The following is a 25,282-nucleotide window of genomic DNA, read 5'->3' on the forward strand; positions in this document are numbered from 1 at the left end:
TTACTGGAGCTGGGAAGGCATGTTACATATATAATCATGATTCAGTAATAAAAGAACAAAAAAATAGAATATTTCATCATAACAAAAAAACTCAGGAAAACATGTGCACAAAAGAAAACACGCTGCATCAAAATGGGTTATTTTACAATCATTGTGAGAATATATACATTTATATGGTTACAGTCAGCTAATAATTGTGGTTATAATTATGACCAAATCAACATTGATAAAAGTAGAAAATTAGTATATAATAAATATATTTAAGAGAGATACAGAAATACACATAAATAGTTTGATTAAAGGAAGCCTACTGACTTCAACCCTCTGGGGTTAATTTTAAATACAGACCCTAATGTCAAAACTGTTTTTATATTCAGAATACCTCATTTCTGCTTATTTCAAATCATCATGAAAATAAAACATATGAAGCTTGCTGGTGATGCCCCAGATTGTATAATCCTACCAAAGACGTTAACAGAAGCTCTAAAAATCTAATTAAATTTTAGAGTGCTAGTAATGTCGCCATAAGGCCCATGCAAGCTATTATCTACATTAATAAAAATTAAGTTCAGACTATATCCTTTTCTGAATAATAATATACCTGGTTTCAAGGTCATTCTTACTTCCTTACTTAAGAATCTGTCTTCTCTATTCTCATAAATAAAACTGAGTCGTTATGAAGGGAAAAACCAAATGCCTTCCCTTTTATCCATTGTTCTTCTCTCAGGCCATGTAAGAGGGATCGCACAGCCTTCCCACCTTGGGTTGGGGGGCAGAGTTCATAGCATGGCGTATCTCCACCTTTCCTCACTTGCCCCTGCCAGGAAAGGAAGGTCTCTGTAATCTCTATCCTGTGCTCTCTCTTGAACAACCGGTGTGCTGGGCCACCCACCATATGCTAAGCAGAGAGGACAACCCACCACATACACGGATACAGCTGGGTCTTTTCTCTCTTGCTTCAACATCAGAGCCTGCAACAGGTTTGGGTGAAGTCAAGGTAGACCCTTCCTGGGACGATTACCTTAATTCAAAGGTGGGAAAGAGAGGACCTTGGTCCAGGCCAAATTCACTGGTTCCATTTTAGCAGAGAACCTGTACACTGGGAGTTATTCAGCCTCCATTAATCAAACCTTGAATGGTACTTGTCAGTTTAGTTCCCTTTTCAACTGGTGAGAGCTGAGACAGGAGGCAGGGTGTGACTGACAAGACCTTCACACCTCCAAGGAATGCCACTGCCAAATCACTGTGTTAAATTGGTCAGCAAACTACCATTCTACTGTGCATATCAATAATCAACACTGCCTCCACAACTTTTAAAAAAGCAAACACATCTTTTCTCTCTACCCCTCATACACACACCTGACTGCTATCTTGATATATGAAGAAAATATGTATTATTTTAAATGAATTATAGAGGAAGTGCCTAGAAACAAATCCTTCCCCCTCCCAATTCATTCTCTAAGGAGTCAGGTATTTTCTTTGTTTTTTTCCTCTTTTGACTACATATCATGGTCTTACAGTCTGTCATTTATCTCAGATCTCAGTGTACAGTTTTTCTCCATCTGCTTGGTCTCTGGGCTTGCTAATGGGATCTCTGAATCCATTACTGCAGGCTCACTCCCTGATCACTGCTCCCTACAGATGGATCTACCTAGCCATCGTCAATAAAACCATTTTTCAAAAAATGATTTTGAAAATAACAACGCCTTTCTCTATTATTTTTCCCTCTTTGAAATCTGACATGTCTCAAACATCACCCTAGCTTGGGGAAATGTGTAAAGGTTTCAGGTTTTTCCTTCACTCCCAACATCACCTTTGATCAGAGAATTATATAGGTAACATGTGTTCTCTCAAAACTGTGATCTTTTGTTTGGAAGTGATAATTAGAGTGATATTTGGGGAAAAAACAAAATAATAACATGGTCTAGATTGGGAATTTAAAGTAAAATCTTCGGGAGACAGGAAGGCAGCTTTGCACGGGTTGGTATTGATGATAAAATGGTACCCTACACTCCCATGGTACTTCCTCAGTCACATGATGCTCTCATATACCTTCTCATATACGTGTAATCTGCACACCAAGCACAAATTAGATTTGATCACTGTCGGTTAATAGATGAGCACATCTGGGCTGCTGGACCGCCAGAGCAGACTTAATGGAGGAAGTAATACATTCTATATCCTGTCAGAGCTGCTGCTCGGTGGTATCTGCTGAGTGGATAACTGTGATACAGCTGCCACAACTATGGGAAGCAGAGAAATGTGTGTGTTGTTTGTCCAATATCCATGCAGAGAAGTGTCACTTCCATCTCTGTGTGTCTCTGTGAGAGGAGAGGTGGTCAGTGTAGGAACTCTGATTCATGACCCAGAGTCATCAGTTCTCCATGCCCCGGTCAGAAGGTCAGAGATCTTTTGGTGTTTAATTTAGATGCCAGAGATAAAGAAGATAGCCTTCCAATTCAGTTGTGTTTCTATAACCTGTGACTGAAGAAGTCCTATCATTATACACATCTCCCTACCCCTTCCAGTGGGAGAGAACGGTGCCCCAGTGACCTCGGGTATTTCCCCTTCTACCTGTTTACTCATCTTTCCCTTTCCTGAGAGATGAATATACTTACCCACTTTAACTCAACGTTCTGGTTCATGGTTCTCTGGCTATTCAGATTCTGATTAATGACACCATCTACTGATCACTGTGTTATCTGCCCTGTACTTCTGAGTAACTCCTCTTACATAGCCCCGAGCTTCTATCTCACCAGTAGGCTCTGCTCCCTGCTCTGAGCTTGGCTATACTCACCCCCTCCAGAGGACCACAGGACCATCTGATGATCTTACTGTCAGTGCCCATGCTCCCACGAGCCATAATTCTTCCTGCATTTTCAGGAAAATTTTTCTCTCAGTCAATTATTTTGGAGGAAGTATATTGCTGGGGTTAAGGGCATTTGCTTTTGTTTCAAACAGTCCTGGATCTAAGTCTTGATTCTATCTTCCATGAGCTAAGTATCCTTCAGTAAGCCACTTACCTATACCAAACCTATCTCTCTTCATTGTTAAAATTAAGATAATAATAGTATTGACTCTTAATTTGGATTTTGAAGGATTGATAATGCATTTGAAGGACATATGACAAAACCCAACATATAAATTAATTCAAATATATTTTTTGAGTGTACAGATTATAAATATACAATAATCATATATGTATGACTATATATTTCAAAATAAATATATTACTCTATATATGACAGTGAAGTATCTCTCTTATATTCTAGTAGGCCTTGAGATACAGACAAACAAAGAAAAAAGGGGTTGTGGATATTACATTATAATAGTAGAGACAGACAACAAATAAGCACATAAAATAATGTCTCATATACATAAAATACATTAAAATATGAGAAGTTAATCATGAACACTGATTTTTTTTTTTAGGCCATTTGAGGAATTACTACTTCTGCTACACTGATATCGACTAAATGACTGATAGAAAAATAATTATTAAATCTTTATTGTAACACTAACTTTTAAAGACACTAGATAATTAGAATATGACAAAATTTATGATTGGTGAATAACGTTTCAACCCACCAGGCATGTACTTAGCTTCTAGTATATTCAGAGCAATACACTGAGGCTCTTTGGGTGGGGGAGGAAGGGGTGTTAGGTAACTTACACCTAAGAACAACTAATATGCAAATAAATGTTACGTAGAGACATGTAATGTAATGACTGGGGGACAAATGGAAGTAAAAGTCATTATTACAGAAGGCTGTTAGCTCTGGAAAGACAACTGCGTCAAGAGTATGAAACCCCACCAATATTTTCTTGAACTGAAAGATAAATTATGAATTGTTAGTTTACTACATAAGCAAAAGTACAAAATTTGGGCTTCATTATGAACCAATGAAGAACCATCGACAACAAGAGTGTGTTACAAAAAGGCCTTGGTATAGGAAGTAAATTTTAGGAGCAAGAGATTAAAGGCAGGGAGAACAATTAGGAGGTGATTACACTAGCCCAGGAGATAAATTACAGAGTCTGAAACTCAGACAGTGGCGGGGGCAGCACAGAAAAATATACCGAAGGGACAACGTTTTTGCAAATTTAAGCTTCAAGGGTTTTCAAGACGTTGGTAAGAGAACAACACACCACGCTCTTACTTCTAAACAAAAAACCATCACTGTAATGATCTGAAACGTAAAACAGCCTAAAACAAAATTTTGAGAGGCATAAATATCTAAATTCCTTACATATTTTTGGATAACCACATACACATATGCATTTAGACTTAACGCAGGTAAATACACACACACACAAGTATTCCTACATACATAACAAATAGCAAGGTTCTCATCATCACTGTTTTGCAAATATTATTGCCCTGTTTAGAAAGATACATGGCTCTTACAGCAGTAGTTATTTCCTCCTGTTTACTGACTAGCAGACGCACAGTACACACACAGGGACAGTGGTATGCCTTCACTGGCTTGACTATGGGGAGCCAGCTTCTCATATGTGTTTTAATAAAGCTGCCACATGTTCTTTTAGTGTCACCAGCCCTTCCAAGTAAAGTAACATTTCGGATACGGAAGCCAGCCATGATTAGCACATGTAGTCATTTAACTGAGTCTGCCATTGTTTTTAGTATCTTATGCATCTCCTTATAAATGAAACAGTAGCAGTGACTTCCTCATACAATAATTATGCATAAGGGACCATGTAATAAAAAATACACTAGAGTTCTGGGTAATCTGAGCCAGCCAACCTGAATTTGAATCCTGGATCCATGTCCTACTGAGGTAAGTCATTTTGGGAAAGTTATTGAAATTCCTTGTCTAAACTTTCTCTTTTATCAAAGTAAATGACAAGTATGTACAAATGTATATAATATACATGTGATATCTATGTTCTGCTTCTGTATATATGCATAGAAAGAGAACACAAAAATCTTAGAATAATCCTTGTTACATTTTAAGCACTAAGTAATTATGTTACTATTTTCTTTATTATTATCATTTTTATTATTACTATGACTACTAGAGTTTTCTTATGAACTTAGGCAAGTCAAAGACAACATGATAACCTGTTATTTTCCATAAGCAAGAAACATACCAAGATTTCAGGTGGCCTCTTTCACTGAGGATCTTTCTCCAGGTTGCTTGACAAAGGCTCGGTGACACTGCATTGACAATAATTGGAGAAGTAAGGGCTATAAATGCCAACTCTGCTACGACAAAGTCTCTGCCTTCCAGAGACGTACAATTTAGAAAGGGAAAGACAAATTCTCCAAATAAAGAACAATACAGCAATAAACGCTGAGAGAAGATAACTGTTCCTCCCCATGTATGCAGTGGTGTTAAAGGACTGGGTTCAGGAATCAGGCAGAACTGGTCTAAATCTCAAGCCCACCCTTAGGAGATACCTGGCCTTGGGCTCAATACTTAACTCCCCTGAACCTCAGCATTGCAGCAGTTATAACATTTTACGGCTGAGGCTCTGAAGCCAGTCTTTTACTCACTGGCTGTGTGACCTTGGACAAGTGTCTTAACCTCTCAGGGACTCCTCATTTGCAAAATGGTGTTAGTATTAGCTACATTTAATGGGTTGTGATGATGCTTGAATGAACTTCTAGAGATAAAGCCTACGTTGAAATGAGCACATAGTAAGAACTCAAATACACATGAGTGTGACTGATACTGAAACAGGACTTTTCCCGACCTGGAATTTCTAGAGGAGTCCCCACATTTCCAAGAACAGAAAGAAACCCTTTCATTCTGAATCTAGTTGCTGGATCATTGTGAACAATTTACAAATGTTGACGCCCCCCAGAGGATTTATGAATGTTAGCAACATTGCTAAGAACTGCTCTCCTGCAGATTTCCTCATAGAGAGCTGTCCACCCAGGCCTAAACTAGGGGTAAACGGAGCGCTTACCCCAGCTTAAGTCAAGTGATGGAGACTCACAAAGGGTGGATGCATCTGACTCAGCATCTAAGAGCCTGGATTCAAACCCCAATTCTGTCTCCTGTTTGCTTGGTGACTGAGGGCAAGCCATTGCCTTCTCTGAGGCTCAGGAGTCCATCTAGAACCAGGACAGAAATGCTTTTGTTGCTGTTGGTGGTCCTCCCCCGGTAAGTCCTTCCTTGTCTATGATACAACAGTCTAACCTATGACCTTAGAAATTAAGGAAATTAGAATGAAAGGAAAGAAAGATGGTATTTCTTTCATTAGACTACACTAAACTTGGCTCTCTGAAAATTACAACAAGGAAAGCTCCCTCAATCTGCCCTCACAGCTCAAGATGTGTGTAGCTCTGTCATTTTCAGAACGAAAAATATGATGAGCACTCAAGCCACAAGATGCTGATAGCATGAAGCAAAACAAGCTGATGTGACTCATCTAAGTACCATCCCGAAGTAAACTCGGTGTGTTTATTTATAGCAGGCGGTGTTTTACACTCAGAGAGACAAGCCCCAAATCAGATTCTGAATTTAATTCAAGGGCCAAGGGGGAAGGTATGAATGGGCTACAGGATACTGTACTGGAAGATGAGAGTTTACTGAATTTGAGTGAAAGGAATCAGGGAGAGAATGAGAAAATAATTGGTATGAATAAAACCAGCCCTTTAAGAAAGATGCCAGTTGAATGGGACAGCGGCGACAAAAAAAGACCAAAAAAAAAAAAAAAAAAAAAATCCTCTAAAGCCCTGGAGGCTACAGGAGAGAAAAACAGATCCTGCATTCAGGTCACATTGACATCGCATTGGTTTATCTTCTCACCAGTGCGGCATGGCTCCTTGTAGCATGTGTACGGCAGTCAAGGTTTGTACGCTAGTAAAAACAGGAGTGTGCACGGCAGAAAAAAGGGTCTGTTCTCTCTCTAAAATGTGAAAATGCACAGGACAAAAGACCTTGTACTAAAAAAATGTCTCCCCCTTCTCGAGCTAATGCCACCCGTTCCTATGGTGTCTTCAAGGTCACAGGGCATTTTGAGATTTGGATCTCCAAGCACAGCTGGCAGATTAGGGAATTATGGATTTAAGAACTCAGCGAAAATAAAAAGAGGAGTAAAATTTTCATTCATTTATCTATCTTATCTGGTCACTAAACAGCTAGTTGAGTGAGTCCTACATAGTAGGGTCTCTGCTGGGTGCCAGAGAAAGCAGAACGAGCCAGCTATAGTCAAGAATTGTACAAGCAGAGGACGGAGAGACATCCAAACAACATGGGCAACCCCAATTTTTGTGCAAAGCCTGGAACTGATATTTGGGACATCCCTGAGTATGAATAAAGGAGGAAGTGGTGGAGAGGGAAGCTCCAGTCAAATATGCTGCCTGGAAAACACATAGCAGGAAAAGGGTGCTGGCTTTAGGATGAACAGGATCAAGGAACAGAGGTTAAGTGTTAGAATTATGCAAAAAAAAAAAAAAAAGCAAACAAAAATTACATTAGTATTAGTATCAGTATTTTTATGAAGAATCTAGCCACAATTTCCAAGTCTTTCTTTGAGCTTGTATTTGAAAATTCTATGATTACTTTTAGGAAATAATTAAGAAAAGGAGAATTATAAAACCTAAGAACAGACCTCTTGCTTAGCTATGTAAAAGACAAAAACAAAAACAAAAAAATTCAGGCATCACACTGATATCTTCTGGCAAAAAAAAACTATAGATTTAAATATTATTTTTAAAGGAGGGTTACCTAGATACAACTTTTGCTGTGTTCCACCACTGTATCATTTCATTTGAGCATATTAGCATCTATATGGACCTGTTATAGAAATTGGTCATAACTCTTACTTTTTAAAATCTAAATTTAGTATCTATAAATCACACAGTTTTCCAAGATACTCCAATGCTACAAATTAAACATCTCTTAGAAGTTACAAATAAGTTCCAATTTTCACTTTTTTAAAATCTCAGTTTCTTATGTGTAGACAATCATGGGAAAGATTTGTTAAATGATACTCTCATAATGTCCTTGATTTTGCTTCTTTTTTTCCAGACTGATCAAGTACCACAAATGGCTGTCATTTTTATACTTTCAAGTAGGAGCACCTGGATTTGATGGGACCCCCTTGTTAAAGAGGATTTGCAAGGATGCTCAGGTCTCCTCTGCCCGGCAAGGAGGCTGTCACCAAGCCCGCAAGCATATACTGGGCTCCAGAGTCCTGCTGAAGGAGGATTAACCAGGTTGTGATCATTCTGTCTATCCTATCCCATTGTTTTAGGAGAGTTTATGTCTGATCCTCTGATATTTGAGCTACAGAATCTGGCTTAACATTATCCTTTGGGATTAGTTATCAGATGGAAATACAAGTAAGCTTAAGTGGACAATCACATTCACGATCTCAGGCCAATCAGAATTTTTTAACCTAGGCAGAGGAGGAAAAAGGGTGTAGCATTCAAGGCATGAGGCAGAGAAAATTCTAATTATCTGGATGTAATACATTTTAAACTTGCTTTTATAGAAGGATCCAAATGCAACACCAACTAGCGATATACAGAACTCTGATATTAGAAAAGCAAAGCAAAACGAACTAGCAAAAAGTTGTTTTCAAATAGGCTCACTTAAAAAGAGCAGCAGTGTTGTAGAGCCATTTGTTCACTGGTCTGAGCAGGCATTTGTCCATCCAACATTTACTAAGTGCTAGGCGTCGAGGCTGAAGCAGTCACCGCTGATCATGCTCACACGGCAGGCATGGTCTGACTAATGAGATGCGATGTAAAATCCTACCATGATTTTCTACTGAACGCACAAACCAAAAGGTGAAGGGATGTTGGCCAACAAGGCTGATGGGGTCTGTCCCCTGTCATTCTTCACAGTTTCCGTTTCCACCACTTTCCCTCATTCCCCAAACCCAGTGTCAGGGCCTTCTTCCTCTTCCTCCAGCAGAGTCACTGAGCGCCCCCGCTCAGGGGAACCCCCTCCTGCTGAAGAACTCTTCCCACTGACCTTCCCAGGGCGGGCAGCTGCTTGCCACTCAGTTCTTGGCTCCACCGACCTCATCTGCTCACAGAGGCCTTTCCTAACCAGCCTAGCTAATCTTGCCACAGCCCCTCCTCCCAGGCCAGACCCCCGGTTTACTCCTCTTTATTTTATCTTCGTAGCCTTTCTTATTATCAAATATTATAATGCACATTGCTTAAGTCTGCATCTTTCGTACTAGAATATATGCTGCACAATACAGTGGTTTTTATCCACTTTACTCAGAGAGTATACTCACTGAGGTAATGGTACCTGATATAAAGTAGTCATTGGAAAAATACTTGACCCCCCTCCCCCCCCAAAAGCAAGCATACAAATACGTATAAAATTACAAGGGCATGAAGGAGAGATAAATGGTTCTACTGGAGTATAAAATAAGGTGATTAGAGCTATCCTGGAAGAGACTAAAAAGAGTTTCCTGAGGAAATGATATTCAAACTTAATCACACATGTTTATCGGATAAGCTATGTAAATCAATTTGGCCCTTCAGTGCCTAAAGCCCAGAAGGAAATAAGATAAACTACAAATGAATCAACTTATACAGAAATTAAACTGGTTAGTGAAATTGAAATTGACTGCTTAACAAAAGGAGAGAAAAAACCACCACATGGAACCACACCCCAGGGTGAACAGCCACGGATTCTTGTCCCTCCAACAGATGAACGGGTCTGAGATGCTGGTCCCTAAGCAGAACACAGGTCCTCCCGCAGGCCAGAGACCAGCCTCCTTGAGTGGATCAGGTGAACACTTAAATACATATTTAAGACTGAGCTCAGTGATCTATGTCTGAAATTACTTCGGAATGATCTCAAAAGGATAGAAATAGTCTCTCTTACTGAACTATTTCGATTTTTCAATGATGTGTCTTCTTTGCTGTAGAAACACAATACAGACTTTAAAAGAGGCTGCATGCCCTTAAGAACTCATGCTAAGATGCTAGGGGGCGAGTCACCCTCGTGGTTTAATGGGAGAGAAAACCACTGAAAGAGAAAAGGGTGGGTGAGTAAGTGTGGGAGAAAGATGAGAAGGCAACTCAATTGTCCTGCAAGAAGCCAGAGGCCCTGCCTGACAAACAAGTCTACACCATTCATGTCCTGCATCACTTTCAACTCAGTGCTGCGTAGGTCCCTAGGAACCAGAATGGAACCAACATCAATTATACTTAAGAGGCAATTTGTTCAAAAGCAACTATTTCCTGCAATGTCTTCCTTCAAAACTATCCCCCTCTTACAGAATTCTCCTAAGTAAATTACTTTTCCGTAAGGAAGCTCTTACTACTGTATAAATTACTTCTCTTAAGTATTTTATTAAAAAGAGTCAGAAGTGTTTCCTCCCCTCGAGGATATGTTTCTTCAAAGGGCAGATACCTAGCTGGGAATTAAACCCAGAAAAAAGAAACAAGTGCACTCTCCTTAACCATTTCAAAAATGGTAACTTAACAATCATATCAGTCACACTGGGATGGTTTATGCTAGGTATCAATTTGACTGGAAGAAGGCAGGACCAGAGAGCGGTAAAGCATTATTTGTGAGTGTGTCTGTGAGGGTGTTTTTGGAAGAGGTTAGCATTCGAATCGGGAGACTGAGTAAAGAAGAGGGCCCTCACTAGTGTGGGTGAGCTCACTCAAGGCCCTCCTGGAGGCCCTGATAAAACAAAAAGGTGGAAAAAGGAGGGATTCACCACTCTTGGTTCCTGCATGCCTGCCTGCTTGAGTAGGGTCACTTCACCTCATCTCATCTCTTCCAGCCTGGACTGTGATTGAAACCATCTGCTCCCCTGGTCCTCAGGCCTTCTGACTGAATTACACCACTGGCTTTCCTGGGACTCCAGTTTGCAGACAGCAGAATGTGGGATTTTTCAGCCCTTAAAATCACATCAGTCTATTTGTCAAAACAAATTTTCCTCCCTCTCTCTTCCTCTCTGTATCTGTGTGTATGCGTGTGTGCGTGCGTGCGTGCATGCATGTGTGTGTGTGTGTGTGTTTTCCCACAGGCTGTTTCTCCTAATACACCTAGAAGTAAGCTTCTGAATCTTACCTATCACAGGAACAGGAGTAGTGGATAAATTACTATTTAGATGACACTATTTAAACTACCCAAGTAGTTTAAAGTCCATGTAATAGAATGAAACTAACCAAGCTAGATATTACTAAGGCCCTAAATTATAGATGCATTTCCTTTTTGGACTAATCCATAAAACTTCTAAGATAAAGTATCCCTATGTGTTGGAGGACGGGGAGGGGGAGGCGGTTTCAAGTAAATGACAAGTTTATGGTAATTCATTATTTAAGAGATGTGAGATAAAAAAAATTAGAGAAAACAAACCAAAAAAGTCTTGCAATTCTGCTTCTGTTCAAAACAATGTCTTGAAATTCAGCAAGATGATTTGTAGATAGCCAGATAATCCTCAATATTAGCTAAGGCACGGATTTTCTTCATCCTATACTTAGAAACAATCCATTTTATCTCTTGGGTTATATCTGCTTAAATCTTAATGGTCCATAAGGTACTGTGTATTTTTTTGGTTAGGGTTTTGCAGTTCCAGATGATTGTAAAAAGGCAACTAGGTGATGAATTTCATTCTGGATCTTGAGTTAGATTTAACAAAAGTTAGAGACAGAGGCAAAAATAATGATAATAATCATGAAAAATGACAGAGGAACTGTACACTTTCACAAGGTTGCAGAAAGATCTGACTTAAAGATACACTAAATTTTTATCTTACAGAACTTACTTCAATATGTAATTTCACTATCAATAGATTTTTCTTTTCCTACATAGGCAAATTCCCTAATATTTCTTTAAAAGGCATGTTAAGTTCTAGTTCATAGCACATCAGCCTTTGGAAAGAGGAAATAAGTTAGAGATGAGGTGGGAAATCACTGTTCTGCTAAGAGCCAATTACAAATAAAGGTTAATCAGAAATAAAAATAAAACATTATTTAAAAGAGCATATTTTCATAGTCTTCTATTTATATCAAAAATACACTTTACATGAAGCTTCTCTTTAAACTGAGACCCACCTATTTGGTATATTGCTCACTTGCAGGCAGTTTCTCAATGACTATACTGCTCCCTGCTGCTGTCCTGTGTTGCCAAGGCCCCTGCACAAAATATGATGGGGAGGATTTGGAGATAAGCCTTCCCACCTCCCTTCCTATAGGCAATTACTAGCAATTAGTCACACTGCAGAGCTAAATCACTCTCTCTGCACCTGCAAAACTATGTCTGAATGTCACAGCTGACTCCACTGCAGGACTCAAAATTAAATTTAAACTGAAAATCTAGCCTAATACCTTATTTATTATCTGCTACTCTCAGGAATAGGGCACGTGGAAGAAAAGGACTCCAAAGGTAATATTTTATCTTCAGTTTGTTAGAACATTTCCCCTTGAATAAGAGTGTCTTTTAGGGACAGATAATACAGGGAAATACAGTTGTATTTCTCTTGAGCCCTATTTTAAGCAAAGTAATTCAATCAGATCACACAGGCTTGGGATGCCTAAATAAGACACCTTTTCTCCCTTGAACATGGTACTTTTGAATCACATATATTAATATGTGCTTATGAATGCATATCATATTCAACTCATCTCAATAACGGGCTTCTTGGGGGCTTCCCTCAAATTTATTCAAATGGCTCACTCACTTAGTAAATCACTGAATATAAAACACAATAACTGATTTTGACTTCAACAGTAATACTTTATAAATGAATTGAAGACCACTCAAGTGAATGGTGCCTGGAATACAATAGGCACATTGTATCGCAAGGCACCAGTTCCAATCCTGTATCAATTGTTAATCAAGTAGAGTCCTGACCTAGTCTCTTAACCTCCTTTTATTTCTGCTGGATGGAAAAATGAATTAAAAGATTTCAGAATGTTTGGCCTTGTAATACATAGACATCCAATTATTCAAAGACACACACTCTATTCTCAAATGCACTCATATACATAAATCAGTTGGTTCCTTAAGCATAACTGCTCTGATTAATTTGGACATGTTAAAAGTGAACTCAGGAGCTACAGTTCTTGAGAACTCTGGATGATTCACCAATTGTCTGCTCACAAGTCACCAAAAGTGGATCTAATGAAACAATAGCACACGAGGACATAAGGTCTCACACAGTGGAATTTAAAGATGTATGAGTCATTTTCAAGAATTTCACCATCAGTTAATGGATCTGAGGTCTGCGGGACTCAATTCTTCAGCAAGTACCTTTGCCAAGAGGAAACTCAAAAGTGAGGTGGACAGTGGACAAAGATGACTGGATGCCAAATATGTCTCTGCTAATACAATATTTATGGTAAGAAAAGAAAACTGCTGTTCACGTTTGGAAAATTTCTGTGCACTTCTCTTAGCTTTGGTTTGTTAATCTCATTTATTTATTGCTAGAGGCTTTTGCAAACGCTAGTTTTGACACTACTAAAGGCTAAAACTAAAAAAAGTTACTTCTAAAGAATTTTCTTCAAAAGGAACTGCTTTTAAAATAGACTGTTGTTCTCAACAGCAGGTGAACTTGAGGGTCTCAGTGCTTGTCTTCGAGTTGAGTGCCTCAGGCGCTGGAAATGGAGGATCAGAACCAGGCTCTATGAGAAACGACGCTTCTGCACATCATATGTCCTTGTTTTACTGTTTTTCTCTTCTCCATAATCCCACCCACTCCTTTTCGCTTTTCACTGCAATTCAAACTTGTCATCTTCCTCCATTTTGGAATGTCATACATACACTCCAAAACTTTTTTTTTTTTTAATTCTTATTTTTTATTGCAGTGTTTTAATGAAGAAATGTCAGATGACTACAAGTTAAGGCAGCACATATTTCCTCTATAGTTCTTCCAATGATCCTTAACATTTTATCAGCCCTCACAGGAGGAAATTCAAATGGGAGGCGCACTCAGATTTTTTTTTTAATCTCGTTATTATAATACTAAGTAATGAAGACAGTGAATAAGAAAGGTGCTGGTTTACCAGACTGAAGAGAACAATGATTCTCAAGCTTCAGTGTACATCAGAATGACCTGGAGAGTCTGTTCAAATAGACTGATGGGTTCCATCCCCAGTTTCTGATTCAGTAGGTCTAGGGCAGGGCTGGGACAGCTGCATTTCCATGAAGTTTTCAGATATGCTGGTTTACACTTGCTGTTTCAGTGTTCCATCTAGTAAATGGCCCCTTTCTCTCTAAAAAGTGGGATTGAAGGTTCAGTAGATGCTTCTCTGTGAAGCACAATTTGAGAGACCCTGATGCAGAGGTATACCAAATCAGTAAATTGCCAGTCTACATACCCCACTTAAAACACTGCCCACCCAGTGAGAGCCAGAGCTGCAGACACTGCTTCGGCTGCCATTACTACACTCATTTGTCCGCCACTACCTGTCATGACTGCAACTGCTCAGCCAGCCAGGGATGGACCACCCCACTCTGAGCTGAGTGTTTTCTGAGATGTACATTATTTACTGACCTGACAACCTCACTTTCTGTCTTTTAGTTCTTATTTTGACAAATAATTTCAAAAGGCAAGTGTGAATAAAGGACATTGTTTGTTAAAATTTTTAGAACTTCTTGTTAGGATTTTCTTTCTTTTCTTCAACTGCTTTTAAGTGAATGGGCCTCTGGAACACAATATATGGATTCAGAAATTTGGGTTTTGATGGTTACCAATGATAGATGTTAAATTTTACAATACAAAGAGCTTACATAAAATGTGCATTTATGGCAGTGAAAAACTCATTCATCATATTGTAAAAAAAGAATTCAAGTAATTGAGTCTTTTAACAGACATTATTTTACTGCATTTTATTTTAAGAAACATGAATGAAGTACGTTTTTTTACAGAGACTATTCTTCTAAAATGTACAGCAGTTATTTATTTGCATCTAGTTTTTCTTATGCTCAAGTGAGTTCCAAGAGGAAGAGGACTATGAAATTATCAATTAAACAGATTTAATTATTAGAGTCTCCCTTTTCCTCACTAGAATTGAGACTGGGGAATGCACAACTCTTAAATATGTCTGAGCACTTTGGTAATTAACAGGTTCCGTTCATATGAAAATAGGTAGAGATCAGAGAAAAAGTTAAAGATGAAGAAACATTTAACACAGTATGTCACAAAGCAAACATTCTACCTAACTCCATTTGAAGGGTCACATAGATAAACTTCCTCTCTTTAAGGTTTAAAGTAGGTGAAAATTAATCTTAGCAACCCTTTCTTCTACCACCTGATGAAAACGGAACTTAACATCAAGATCTATAAACTCTAAGTCCCCATTTTATCCTTCACACACACACACAAAAATCAGTCTTAAAAATCATTTAGCCAATTCCAAAGAGAAGGAAAGTATAGTTCTAAGGAGCACTCTCAGTTTAATGAACGTGTTTTATTTACAAAATGATGATTTATGGCCATATCTATTAACCAATAGGGAAAATATATGAAGCTGCTTAAAATATATATGAGACACTAAACTATGTAGCAGAGACTAAAAATTTCAGTGTTTGTGTGTGAGTGTGTGTGTGTGATGTCCATATATATCTCAGCCACAAGAGTTGAAGACACTATATTTTGCAGTTATAAATAAGTCCCATGAAGCTCTGAGATAACAAAGGATTCCTTTGCAATGCCTTGTGTCCAAATTCACAGCATCAGAGGCCAACAGAAAGTGATTTCTAGAAAAATTCAATAAGGTAATAAAAAGCTTAGAAAACACTTAAGAGTAAATGCTAAAATGACACGTTGTCCCCTACACAGAAACGCTGCTCGCTGCCTCATCAGATTAGAAAGGTCACACTCCAGGACTTTGGTCGGGTGTTACCTCCTCTGAGTTTTTTATCTCCAATGCCACCCACCACCCTTTCCTTCACATTTACCTGGAGCTCTCTGCTTATACCATTGATGGCGCTTCACACATTTTCTTCTTCTGTTCACTGTGAGAAATTACAAACTAAAGATCATATTTATTTTAAATCAGTGAATCGGTCTGAACTGAGCTTCTGCCTGCCTCATAATATGTATACATTCAACAAAATGTTGGTTGACTAAATGACTGTTGAAATATTCAGCTGAAAACACTGGCCAAAGGATGAAGTAATAATTGGCTCCTGCTCCCGCTCTCTCAAGGCAATTCAATTCAATTCTAACTAATTTAATTCAACTTCACTCAACAGGCATTTAGGAAGGGTCTAGCCTTTGCCTGTAATAGAGATATAAATGGTTTTTTGACCTGCATTATCTCTTCGATTGCCTTAACGCTTTACTTTGCCAATAAAGGCACAGTTTACGCTGACAACCAGGAATTAATTACAGTGGGCTGGAAATCATAGCAGTGATCCAAGTTTTCTGGGAGCAAAACAAGAATAAATAGATAAAAAATGTGTTCTCCAGAATTCTGTAGATTGTACATAAGCATATATTTATGTACCAGTCTTTTAAGTAACCTACTAGTCTTTCTTTAGTGGTCTTGAAAGAGAAACAATTATTGAATGTCATGAATTAACTTTTCTCCTATAGATCTAGAATAGTATCAGAACAGCAGGAGTACTCCTTGGGAGAAATGAGAAAACAGTCATTCAAATTATTTCCTGTGTTTTAGTGGTTTTGTGTCTAACCCCTAAAAAGACAGGCTGCCATTGTCTCTATTAGAGATTGCATGCAGATATATATGGATGTAGTTTTTCATAACTTATTTCATTGAATTAGTAATTAATTAAAGGAACTAGTGGTTTTTAGCAGTATACACAACCATGGGATTAAGGCAGGGGATTCACTTTAGTATTGAGCTCTTTGATTTGAATCATTTAGATAACTGGCTTAACTCTCCATATGACCCCTCTTGGACAATCCCTGAAACAGATTCCAGGAGACATTAACTGTTGAAAAAGGCTCTTCCTAGAGATGGTTTAGGAGAGGGTCCTTCTCCTTTGTCTCAGGATTTAACAGAGCTCCACACAAAACAATAACTGTTCTAATGTTCCCAACTGGTAAGATTCCTTGAGTATAAAGAGGGCTTTCTGTTAGGAGACAGAAGGCAGAAATTACATAGAAGTAAACAGGAATGGTGCTTCAAATGAATTTAGCATCACTTTTGTGGAGGAAAAGGATGATAAGTCTTTGAGTCAATCACTAAATTGGCTTCAAGGAGGGGAAAAAACCTTGTGTAGTGATGGAGAACTTCAGTTGTTCAGACCTTCACTACAAAGTATATTCAACAAGGAGATGATTTGATTAGATCACTGTTAGAATTCCTGCCACAGCTAAGATTCAACGATTGCAAGATAAAGAGAGCCAGGCTGGGTAATTACAAAACAGACTGCCATCTTCCACTGTCTCAATAAAAGTTGTGCTTTTAGTAGATCCAGGTAGTGCTTCCTCCCAGGAAACGCACACACCTGGGGCTGGCATCCCAGTTCAATTGCACCTTGTTTCTGGCCCTTGAAAATGTCAAATTCTTCCCGAGCTCAAGACTTTTACACATCCCTCTCCCTTCATTCTCTCCATAACTGACTTTATCTAACACTAAGTCTCAGCTTTGTGCCACCACTTCATGAAGACTTCCCCTGAATATACCAAGTAGACCTTCTCTACCCCAATAATTTCATCCACAGCATAAATCTCTATCTGTGACTTATTAAGTATGTGTCTTTTTTCTTCCCAATAGAATATAAGCTTATAGGGTGAGAGCCATATTTCCTTCTCCCAACGACTGGGATACACAAGGTGCTCCATATATATTTTATTGGATACAGAATGCAAGAGCCTATGGATGGAGAGAGGAAAGGAAAGAGTTCAGATGACATTTGGGAATGGCCTGGGGAATGACAGATGCTCAGTTACTCAAATAATGCCCCCAAAAGTGAGCAGAAGCTCAACTGGATGAGGTCTCAGAAGTGCATCAGAAATGAGCACACGAAGATGCACTGGCTTCAATAATACCTGGCTCATTGCTTGTGCAGTGAGAGTTACTGCCTGATTTTTCTGGATGGTTTGCCATTTGCAAAGCATTACAGATTAAGTATAGCCAACCAGGTAGACTGGATAATCTTGCCTATTTCTTAAGAGATACTCTATTCTATACTCTACATGTTTACTCACCTAACTCTTTCTTTAGTGTTTTCACTGTTTTGACTTCATAAATAGCCTCCTCGCTTAGCTAAGCCTGATTCAGGCTTCAGATGTTGGTGCAAAAATGCCCTCCTCAGGAAACCTTCACTGACCACATAATTATAACGATTTCTAAGTCCCTGTACTTTCCCTCCATAATAATAAATGTGTATGTGTATATATTTATATGCATTTTTTTATTTCTTTAAAAGTTTTTTTTAACATTTTTTATTGAGTTATAATCATTTCACAATGTTCTGTCAAATTCCAGTATAGAGCACAATTTTTCAGTTATACATGAACATACATATATTCACTGTCACATTTTTTTTCTCTGTGAGCTACCATTAGATCTTGTATCTATTTCCCTGTGCTATATAGTATAATCTTGTTTATCTATTCTACATTCTGGAGATCAAGCCTTTGTCAGTTTCATTTGCAAAAATTTTCTCCCATTCCGTGTATGTATTTTTAAAGTAAATTTTTATATCCCTGAGCTCAAGGCCAATGTGCCTCTTTGTTCTCCACTATATTCCCATTAACTATAGGGACTTGTACACAGAATGAGTACCATAAACAGTTGTTGACTGGATTAACTGGGTAATCATGACTCATTTCACTGTTTCATGGATTTTCTTCATTAAAAAAAAAACCAATTTGAAACAATTACACAAAATTCAGTTTCACGCATGATTTTTGTAAAATAAAGTAGAGATGTTTGTATCAGAACCCCATTTTCAATGTTCCACATCCCATTTTCCTCCACAGAGAAAGAGAATTCACTTTCAACACATATTTTCTGCATCTACATACATATAAAGAAATGGACATACTTTTCTTTCTATTTGTTAAACAAAGAGTATCATCATGCGCATATTATTCTACACATTTCTTTTCTCATAGATTTGCATATCCCTTCTTATCAGCACATACTGACCTGCCTTATAATTTTAATAGGTTTATCTTTACCACTGTTGGTGGGGACCGTAACTTTTAGAACTCTTCCCCTATATACAGACACTTCTACCATTTCTAATTTTCACGTATGACCCAGGTGCAACTAATACCCCTTAATACACTTATTATTATACACATGTTTAATGTTTTTGGATGACAGAATCTTAGATCAAACACCCACCCTTGCCCCCATGTGAGTGTTTTCTTTTTTTCCTAAAGGTGCATCACATCCTGGATGGAATGCCCATTTTACTTCACAAGATTATCAAAGTTTGAAAGTTGGATATGCGAAGATCTTGGCATCATGATTCAATTCTAATTTTCATCAGCAACTTGGAAAACTCACAAGTTGTTTAGATGAGTCTGTATCATAATTTGAGCACATCTGTCTTGTTCAGCTAACTTGTACCCCAGGGTGATGTAAAAAAAGCTCAACCAGAAGAAATACAAACGTTGAAATAAAAACACACGTAGAATAAAGCAAATGTGCACAGCCCTTTCCAAAACCTGATTAGGATTGTCTCCTGACACAACCACTATGAGTAAATCATTTCTAAACATAATGCACCCCTTGATCAGGCAAACTAACTGAACAGATTTTTTAAATTTGCACCCCATAATAACTGAATAGCCAACAAAAATATCACTCATAAATATGGTGTATTCCAATGATAAGAACCTAAATTATTCCTTCTATGAGATTTTTGACAGGATGCCAAAATCAAATGGTAAGAAAAATATTAAGCGTTTTTCTCACTCTAATGTAGGACAATAAATCTGGCACCAACTGACCAGTGTACTCAACACAATTTATGAACAGTCAAACTACCCAGTAGGAAGTTTTATAATAGAAAGAATATTTTTAAAAGAAGAAAAAAAAAAGACTTTTGGTACAGATAAAGCAGCAAAAAACCCCTGAAATATCCATGGAGCAATCTAATGACTATCAAAGTCACTAGAACTTCAGTTTTAAGTAGTCGAATACTGGATTTATATCAGCAAAACCAGAACAAATTTTTAATTAACATTTCTCTTTTGCAGAAAAATCAAAGGTACATTTTAGCCACATTTGTTTGTTTGTTTTTGGCAAACAGTATTCCACGGAGGCAGTTTGGAGGAAAGGAAAGTTTCTACAGCACCTCTCAGAAATCAGAGCGAGTGTTTGAATGAGCATGATCAATGTTCATTAAGTGAGCTAAACTGACAGGTACACAAAGTGGCACCACATGGTTGTGCATCTGAGCTTTCTATAATGAATAAATGGAGCGTGTGATCCCCAAGGCAGCTGCACCAGCCATAACTTTGTATTTGACACTTGACTGCCCTTAGGAGTCTGTTTGTCAAAAATCGTCCATTTGGAAAAAGCAAAAAAAAAGTAAAGAAAGGCAAAAACTTGTGAGGCTTTCTAGAGGGCGGTTACACACAAGCTCCTCGAGAACATCACTTTAGGAGTCAGACTGTTCTGCCATGAATCAATTATTTATTTTATTGGTTATCAGCTTATTACTGTTAGAGTTCATTCAAAGTTCATTCCACTAGAAATAATGGCATCACCTTACATGCTAAAATCCAAAGCTCCTGTGAAAAGGTGGGCAATGCTGCTTTCCCACTTTGGCATAGGAATTCAGATTTGGCACCAGAGATGCAGGACAGGTTGGGGACAGGGATAAAAGATACTTAGCTCCTGGACAACACAGCACTCACTAATTTGCATGAAATCTTCTATCTCATGACCTGATGGTTCCTCTACCTCTGCAAATGATCAAGTATCCCTTTGAAACCATGTCACTGTCAGACACTAGGGAAAAAAAAAGATAGGATGTTAACAGATCTTTCTCTACATCAAATAATCTCCACACCGTGACAATAAGATGAAGCCATCCGTCCAAAAATCCTGAATTGTTATGAGAATGTACAGAAGCTCATGAAATGCTCAAATAATTCCTGTATCTCATTTCAAATCAGAAATACCAACCATTTATAGGGAATAAACAACAGGCAGTGGAAACCAACTTGCAGAACAATAGCTTTAGCTTGTAAGGGCTTGATCCAAATCTTTGATTACCTTCCTGATCCTGTCTCTCAGGAACCCAAATAGTGTTTCATTATTATGACATTAAGAATCTGTCATTGAGAAGATGTTTTTGTTTTTTAGGGACAATGAAGAAGACAACATTTGTTTGGAGGTGAAAGAAGGAACCTTGGCTCCCATCAAATTCAGATCGCCCACTTTATAAAAAGGCACAGAATTACAGAACAGAAACCCAAGGCCCTGTTGTCACTGTTTCTACCCTGGTGAGGCCCAGAGCGGGGAGCACTTGGAGTCGGGGGTGGGCGCTCAGGATCAAGGGCAGAGAAGCTCAATGGATACACAAATGGGCCTAAAAATCTGGTCTGCATTCCTCCATTTTTTGTTCCCCTGGACAGTGTTCCTCATGTGCAATACCCCTCCCCACATCTGTGGAACTTTCTCTCTGGTGAGAGCCACCTGGTGACTGCCTTTGTAACCCACTGTCGGAGTACAGAAACGTTACGTTGCCCATAGCCGTTAGTTACAGAGGCCGCATTAGACAGTGGCTAGAAGCACAAAATCAAACACGTACACAGTGTTCACATGGCAAGTTTTATAAAGAACATCTCCAAGTCCAGCTGTGCTTTCGGCTTCTGGCTAAGCAAATTACATAATCTCTCTGTGACTAAGGTTTCTCATTGGTAAAATGAGAATAACAGCTCTATCTCAAAAAATGGCCATGACCAGTATGTCAGATCATGACTGTAAAATGCTTAGCATTTTGCCTAACCAAGTAAGCGTTCCATACACAGTAGCTATATTGTAAATGAATTCAGTCTCTGCCCAATCTTCCATGTACAAACACTAAACTTCAGGGAGGACACGTGTCATTCAGCAGAATGCTCAATCAGAATGTGAAAAGGGGCTTCAAGTACCAATTGTCTGGTGCTGCCCATTACAGCACAATAGAAAAAGGAAATTAACATCAACATACAAAACCCTCTTAAAGACACCCTAAAGCTCACTCCCTACTGCCTCCTGACAGCAAGGCATTGATTGTTACAGGATGTCGATTATTAGGGTGATGGGACTGGAATGTGTAAAACTACCATGAAGTAAGGGCTGGTTCTAAAAACCCTTTCAGGATGGCTTGCTCTTGCCAGCTGGGTGTGGGATGTGTCTTAGTTTGGGTTCTTCCAGAATCTGACTCTGACACAAGTATTACAATAAAACAAGTTTATTTAGGAAGCGCAGGTAACGCAAGAAAGAGAGAACATTTTACAGAGGAGTAAAAACATCCAATAAATAATATTTTTGCAATACCCCTCCCCACTCACGTCTGTGGAAGTTTCTCTCTGCTTTCACCACAGCTAATATTGTGCAAATATTGCGGGGTTATCCTGCCTGAGGGGCAAGGGAGCTAGGGTACTTACCCAACATCATTCGAGAGTCACTAGTGGAGGGGCTACTTCCAGGGGATGTTAGTTCTCAGCATTTAAAGCTCGGTTGATACATAGGGGCAGTGCCATTTCCCAGAGTTCCAGGAAAAGAGACCTTAGGAAAAGGGCTGTAGGCAATAGCGGTTGGAAGTCCTCAGAAACATAATTAAGGATCTCAGGCAAACAGACAGGGTGCTGACAGCACCAGATACAGGAGGTCAACATGTCTACTTATACCATTTGGTGCATCAGCAACAAATCCCAGCTAATTCCCTCAGACTGTACATGCCAGATTATCTTCCAGACATCATGTTGTCCAGTGACCATGACTTTCAGCAGAATCAATACCTCAGAACTATTCAACCTTTAACTAAAAATTAAAGTCACCAAGTGCAATCATTAGAAACAGTCAATGTTTTGAAACCATAAAGAAAATATTTGAGCTGATGTGTGGGCTTATGTCTGTGTATATGTGTGAGGGAAAGTGGAATAAGTAGATCCCAGAAATCACTCTCTTTTGGATACACATGATTACTCCTTTAAAGATCCGGCAAAGTCATTTAATACAAGAAGGCGTTTGCTTATCCATAAGTTTCCTTAACATATCCTTTGCTCCTCATCATCTTCTGTATGACAATTTATTATGCTTGTTAGTAGAAGTTTTAAAAATTGCTTCAAAAGTACATTTCAGATTTAGTCACACCATGTTATTTGACATAAAAGTGCTTTATCTTTTAGTTGCAGACTTTTCTATCTACTATGTTATATTATGGCATCCATATTACATTTCCCTAAAATGCCAGCATTTTTTGAATCATTGAGCTGGAAGGGACTTAAGAAGTTCAGTTTATTCTGTCTCCTAACTGGAAACAAGTAAGTGCTGGATATATCCTGAACACATGAGGATCTCTGGAAACACCGTTACCCCCCATCACTTTCTTTATTTCCTTGTAGGACATTCCAAATTCTTTTTAAACTCTATTTATCCCTAAAAATTATAACACCTTAACAAAGTTAAAAATTTTAAGATACAGAGAGCTGTAGTAGAGTAAAATGTAGATGATAATCTTTCAAGCTTTTCAGCCAATGGGAATTTTGGGTACATAATTCATGTCAGGAGGTTATTTGTTAAATGACTGATTACTGTAATAATGCAATATTAACTATTATTCAAAGCAGCTTATTTGTTCCATTATTGGGCAATTCAATTTGCAGAAACTCCTTTTAAAATTTGAACCATATTGGCTATTTAATGTCTACCTATTAATCCTAGTCCTGAATCCTAGAACAAGCTTAAATCTATTTTTACCACAAAATCTTGAAAAAAAGTCTTTTATCTCTCTGGGCCTCGGTGACCTTGTCCTGCAGTAAGAGTCACACTTTTTTTTACCCTATACATCTAAGGCTTCTTCCGCCTCCTGAAATTCTCTAAACTCTGTGATACAAACATCATGCACTTTAAATTACTCCTTTCCTTCACAATGCAAGCCAACACTGATTAAAAGAGATATTGATTACGTTCCTCAATTCAACGTTCCAGAAATCATTTTATGTGTTATTTCTTCTTAATATAGTACATCCTGCCCTCTACATAGCAGAAATGCTGAATGACTTCCTCTTGCTGAAACCCCTTATGTGCATTACAAAAGTGGCATCATTTCCCCGATTCTTTATTTCAGCTTCATCAATAGTTATTAGACACATAAATGCAATTGCCAAATTATAGCTTTATGCTGATACTGGGCCATGTTAAATAGCGTGTAACAGGACAGGAAGTAAACGTTTGCTACTGGGGGAAATTCTATTGTACCTAATGGTTTAGCAGCAATTTTAGCACTCGGGCTGTAAGCAGTTTGATGTTGTGAACTGGTATCTTAGTTAGCATTTGTAAATACTCTCAATATATTATTTTCAAGAGGTTGTTCTAATCTCTTTTTATTAGTTCGTTTTTTTTTTTTTACAATCACTCCCCGAGGGGTCTCTTGGCAAGTAATTAATATGAGGGATGAGAGAAGAGCAGCAGTTCACAGCCTTGCTCAAAACCCCAGGGGGAGAGTGAAACAGTTCAGGGCAAACTCAGTACTTCTGAATCCAAAGCTTGACTCAGACCATGGATTGAGGTTTCTGTTTTTGAAACCAACTCAAAATGTTGTTGTTAATGTCCTTGGGTTGGTTCACGAGGCAGTAGATAGTGTATTCAATTGAAGGAACTGGATTCTACTCCTGAATGTGCCACCAACTGTCTCTCTGACTAAGAACCAAACAACCACAGGACTGAAATAGCCCTGAGAGGACCACCCACCGCACCACTCCTCCCAGGGGACTTATCCTTACACATTTGCTAACTTACATTTGCTTTAACACTAAAAAGAGAGGAGAAGAGGAGAAATAGAGAATACGCTTTATGGAAACCAAATGCACCTCTGTCTGGTCCAGGGCATATAGATACCCCAACGGAGTGGGCAACAGGACACCTCATAGGTAGCTGGAGCCTTTATAACCTGTCTGCCAGCCCTCCGCTGAGATGGGGACTGATAAACTGTGTGACTTTGGATAAAAGCAGCAACTCTGAAGCAGGAATAAGTCAGGACACCAGAAACCCCTTGATTCATTTACAGCACAAGTTACACAGGCTTTTGAGAATCAACAGTAGCAAGTAGAAACTCAAATGAGGACGCACTAGAGTCCACAAATGTAAAGCCCACAGAGGGTGCACACCAGCCCTGCTGCCGGCAGCCCCTAACTTTGATACATTAATACTCTCATCTGTTAATGCAAAGATGGCTCA

The 25,282-nt window shown here is 38.6% G+C and overlaps 1 protein-coding gene across 6 annotated transcripts in view; it reads right to left on the bottom strand.

The window, feature by feature from the left end:
- LOC105093180 (contactin-4) overlaps nt 1-25,282 on the bottom strand; it is an 813,469-nt gene that overhangs the window by 508,486 nt on the left and 279,701 nt on the right. Inside the window, exon 4 of one of the 6 annotated variants that reach the window (XM_064496304.1) lies at nt 5,113-5,179. The exons of the other annotated variants lie outside the window; for them this stretch is intronic. The gene's annotated coding sequence lies outside the window, so the exon portion shown is untranslated. The remainder of the gene's footprint in view (nt 1-5,112; nt 5,180-25,282) is intronic. 6 annotated transcript variants of the gene reach the window in all.

Source organism: Camelus dromedarius, chromosome 17 (genome assembly GCF_036321535.1).
Source record: "Camelus dromedarius isolate mCamDro1 chromosome 17, mCamDro1.pat, whole genome shotgun sequence".
Lineage (NCBI taxonomy): Eukaryota > Metazoa > Chordata > Mammalia > Artiodactyla > Camelidae > Camelus > Camelus dromedarius.